Below are 5,122 nucleotides of genomic sequence, written 5' to 3'. Positions count from 1 at the left end.
AACTGTAAAATGGCTGGATACCATGTGACAAGCTTAAGGACTGTACCATTGTAGCAAGAATAAAGGGGGTCTCTCAGCCTATACTATTGTAACAAGAAAAGACGGGGTTTCTCAATACAATAAGTCAGTCAGGTAAATTAACTGTATTATACTATTTAACCAATATTTTAAAGTATTTTCTTTCTTAAACTTTCATGACTCTTACAACCCTCGCAGGCTAAAAAGTAGGAGGTGTGGCAAAATGCTGTTAAATTTTATTGGTGAAGGCCGAGTATCGTGGTCATTTTTGGTTAACTCTTTTGTTCATTGTCCCCAGGTTGTGAGAGCCAGTTATGTGTCTGACTGCTTTTTTGGGGGTTTCTCTGTATTTCTTTGTCATGCGGCAAGGGCACACAGTTTGTTAAATAAATAATTGTCTTTATTCAGATTGTGCATGTTTGCTCTTTGAACTATTTGTTGCCTTGACCGGCTCAGGGTTTGCGGAACCGTTCCATTCATGTTCTTTCAATGGCACAAGCCATTCCCTCAGAGGGGGCCTAGAGCCGACTTGCAATAAGCCACTGACGGATGGCCCTTGCACTTTGTGCCTCCCTCCCATCTTGGTGCTCCTCCTCCTCCTCTGCTGGTGCTCCAATGTCTGCTGGCAGTGGCTGAGTCCTGAGGATAGCCAGTACTGAAGGGCTCCCCTGGAATGGTCCAGACAGCGGAACCGTTGCTTTAGCACGCCGATTGTGTGCTCAATGATGTTCCTGGTCGCTTGATGGCTGTCATTGTATCGTTCTTCAGCAGGGGTGCTGGGCACACGGAGCGGGGTCATCAGCCAGGTGCACAGAGGATAGCCCTTGTCCCCGAGAAGCCAGCCTCCTGGGTGAGCCGGGGCTTCGAAAAGGTCTGCCACAGAAGTCTGCAGCAGGATGAAGGCGTCATGGCTGCTGCCTGGAAAGCGGACATTGACAGCTAGTATCAGCTGTCTGTGGTCACACACCAACTGCACGTTCAACGAATGGAACCCCTTCCGGTTGCGGTAATCCTCGGCATTCTCTTGAGGCGCTCGCAAAGCCACATGCGTGCAATCAATGGCGCCCTGGACCAAGGGGACGCCCGCTATTCTTGCAAATCCCATTGCGCGCTCTTGCTGCTTGTCCAGTGTCATGGGGAAGGAAATGTACTGACGTCTCCTTTTGAAGAGGGCATTCGTGACTTGGCGGGTGCAGCAATGCACCGCAAACTGGGAGACATTAGCAATGTCCCCAGTAGTGGATTGGAAGGAGCCGGTGGCATAGAAGTTGAGAGCCACTGCCACATTCACTGCCACCAACAGAGATGTCCTGCTCCTCAGCTGAGGCTGCAGATCTGTCTGAAGCAGCTGGCAGAGCTCAGTGACCACCTCCCTGCTGAATCGAAGCCTCCAAATACACTGCTCCTCAGACATGTTGAGGTACGAGAACTGCTGGCGGAATACCCTGGGAGGGTAAGGTCTCCTGTGCCGATGCCTGTTGGCCCTCCTCCGTCTGGCCATGATTGGCACTCTCTCTCGGCGTCTCTGAGCCCTCTCAATGCAATGGAGAAACCCAACGTTTCCACCCATTGCAGCCCCCATAATATGTGGCCACTCAAGGCTATGGCACTGAAAAATCAATCCAACTGCAAAGTTCTGGGCTGAAGCCAGAAGTGCCTCTGCGAGCGCTGACTTAATGCAGAAAGCTCTCTCCCTTTGTCTCTCTGCAAATCTCCCTCTCTCTCACAGAAGGAGTGGTCCAAAATGGCTACCACAAAGAAGGCAGGAAGAGCCCCATTTAAATAGCGCCCCCCCAGCCCAACAGCGACTGGGAACCGTTCCAGTCAACCAGTCGCTGGGAGCGCCAGGCAGAAATAAGGGTGGCGCCACTGAAATTCCTGTTCGGGGTGCACCAAGGGCGTTGCACCATGAAATAACGTCAGGATCTGCGCGCGCAGCTGAGCGGGCGTTGCAGTTTTGCACCGCCGCTAAATGTCCGCTCAATTTAGCGAGAGGCGCAGGTCTCACCGCGCCCGGGCGCTAGCCGCTTCGCGCCCCACATATCGCCCTCTTAAGGCGCTAGCGGCTGGCGCTAACAACTGAATTTCTCCCCGTACATGCCAATAGTCAACAAAAGAAAACATGGCCCAGCAGGAAAAGACAATCAAACAGCAGTTTAAAGCCAATCAGAAAGATTTCCAAAACGCTTTACACATTTTAAACTGGTTTCAAGGCAATCCCAAAACCAGTTAAAAGCAAATTAAAAATAGATGGACCATCCCCGAAGCTCGTTAAAGATTTAAAACATGTTAAAAATAATGAGCCCGCCAAAATTTAACAAAAGAACCAGAGATTTGGTGGTCAGATAAACCAAGCCTCAAAACAGTATAATTGAGGCCTGCTTGTTCAGTGAAACAGGAGTTCAGAACGTTGTTGAGAGCACACAGTCAGCACGTTGAGTTCAGTACACGAGGGAAAGTACGGTTCAGAAAAAGATCTCATCATCACCGTACTTAGTCGGAGTATCAGAGACTTGAAGAAAGAAGAACGAAACAGAAGGAAAAGGAAAGTCGCGGCAACCAAAGGCCTCAAGAAACCAACAACTACCAATATTACCACCAACCAGGTAATATTGGGCCACCGCGACCAACAACAAACCAACCACCGAGAATTTGAAAATCACAGACTTGTTTCCACTCTACAGGCTAGTCTGACTTACCCCTGGATAAGATTTGACACAAAAGACCAAGACTGAAGACCCAACGCAGGTGCAGTCTTCCACCACGTCCGGGGTATGGCAGGCCCCAACCGCCACAACTAAAGAGAACCCCCAAATCATGAACCTCTACAATCTGTCAAGAAAGTCGTCTGATGAGCATTTCCTGGTCCTCTGGTTTTCAACCTAGTTAGGATAGTGGGGTTGGGAGGGTAAGGGATTTGGTCCATTGTAATTCTCCCTCGCATATTCCGAGTGTTCCATCTTTTTAGAGCATAAGATTTATTGTATTGTATATTTTCCTTTCTCAAAATAAAGATCTCAGTTCATTTGACCAACTCAGGTGGTCAATTTCAGTACAACCCCCAAATAAGTCCAAAGTCTAGAACTAAAGGAGTGGGAGCGATTCGAACTGCTCAGGGAGTCAGAGGTAAAGCTGACCACACACACCACCACTTACACCTGTGAAATTCGAGCCCTCTGTATCCTCCTCACAACATGTTTCCCCACCTATCTTTGTATGTGATGCACTATCAATTGCTACAAAAGACTGGAGATTGAGAAAGTAATAAACAGGCTTTTATTACCAAAGAACAGAGCATGCCTCTTGTGGTTGCCTGGTATCCAAAAGGGCTGGAGGCTTCTGAGCAGCGACCTTTATACCCAGCCATGAGGGTGGAGCCAGGGGCGGAGTCAGCTGAGGCATGCACAGACAAGTACAACAATATGCAAGAGTGAACAACAGTACTAACAGTGAACAACAATACTAACAACAGTGGTTTACCACATTCACCCCTTGTTTAGAATTGAGTCCGGCGGGGTGAAGTGCACTAAAAATTCGTGTACTGAAGTCTATCAGGAGGCCTTGTAAGCCGTCCTGAGCGTCGCAGCAGCGGCGGTGATGGTGCAGCATCCAATGGTGAACCCGGTGTCTCGTTCAGAGGAGGTGTAGCAGGTGGCGGACCCTGGGGCTGCTGCATGCCGTCTACAGGGGTCAGAGCATGGGTAATGGGAGGTAGCAATGGTGGTCTCTCAGAGGCACCCGAAGGTGCGAGGTCTCGTGCGGGGACTGTGTCCTGGGGGTAGGCAGGAGTAGCGGTGGGTGGCGAAGAGGGTGTTTCAGGAGCACCTGCAGGTGCGAGGTCTCGAATGGAGACTGTGTCCTCCCGCCCGTCCGGGTACACCACGTAAGCATACTGCGGGTTGGCGTGGAGGAGGCTCACCCTCTCGACCAGGGGGTCCGCCTTATGGGTCCTCACGTGCTTCCGCAGTAGGACGGGACCTGGAGAAGTCAGCCATGTTGGTAGCGAAATCCCCGACGTGGACTTCCTGGGGAAGGAGAACATTCTCTCGTGAGGAGTGGCATTGGTGGGTGTACAGAGCAGCGACCGAATGGAATGGAGTGCCGCAGGGAGGACCTCCTGCCAGCGGGAGGTCGGAAGGCCCTTAGATTTTAAGTTTAAAAGGACTGCCTTCCAGACTGTCGCATTCTCCCTTTCCACCTGGCCGTTACCCCGGGGGTTGTAGCTGGTGGTCCTGCTTGTAGCAATGCCTCTCGCGAGCAGGTACTGCCGAAGTTCGTCGCTCATAAAAGATGAGCCCCTGTCGCTATGGATATAGCTAGGGAAACCGAACAAGGCGAAGAGGTCATTCAGACATTTAATGACCGTGGTACTGGTCATGTCCGAGCAAGGGATGGCAAACGGGAAACGGGAGTACTCATCAATTATATTGAGGAAGTACACATTGCGGTCAGAGGAGGGGAGGGGCCCTTTAAAATCGATGCTCAGCCGCTCGAAGGGGCGCGTGGCTTTGATCAGGCTCGCTCTGTCTGGCCTATAAAAATGCGGCTTGCACTCGGCACAGATCTGGCAGTTCCTGGTCATGGTCCTGACCTCCTCGATGGAGTAGGGCAGGTTACGGGATTTGATAAAATGGAAGAACCTGGTGACCCCCGGGTGGCAGAGGTCATTGTGGAGGGTCTGTAGCCTATCAACCTGCGCGTTGGCGCACGTACCACGTGATAGGGCATCTGGGGGCTCATTGAGTTTCCCGGGCCGGTACAAGATATCGTAATTGTAGGTGGAGAGTTCGATTCTCCACCTTAAGATCTTGTCATTCTTGATTTTGCCCCGCTGCTTATTATGAAACATAAAAGCCACTGAACGCTGGTCAGTGAGCAGGGTAAATCGTTTTCCGGCCAGGTAATGCCGCCAATGTCGCACGGCTTCCACAATGGCCTGGGCCTCCTTTTCGACAGAGGAGTGTCGAATCTCGGGGCCCTGGAGGGTCCTTGAGAAAAAGGCCACGGGTCTCCCCGCCTGGTTAAGGGTTGCAGCTAGGGCAAAGTCGGATGCGTCGCTCTCCACTTGAAAAGGAAGGGACTCATCCACAGCGTGCATTGTGGC

The sequence above is a fragment of the Somniosus microcephalus genome, chromosome 8 (assembly GCF_052327205.1).
Source record: "Somniosus microcephalus isolate GS21.2 chromosome 8, FLI_Smic_1.0, whole genome shotgun sequence".
NCBI lineage: Eukaryota > Metazoa > Chordata > Chondrichthyes > Squaliformes > Somniosidae > Somniosus > Somniosus microcephalus.
This window is presented reverse-complemented; position numbering follows the sequence as displayed.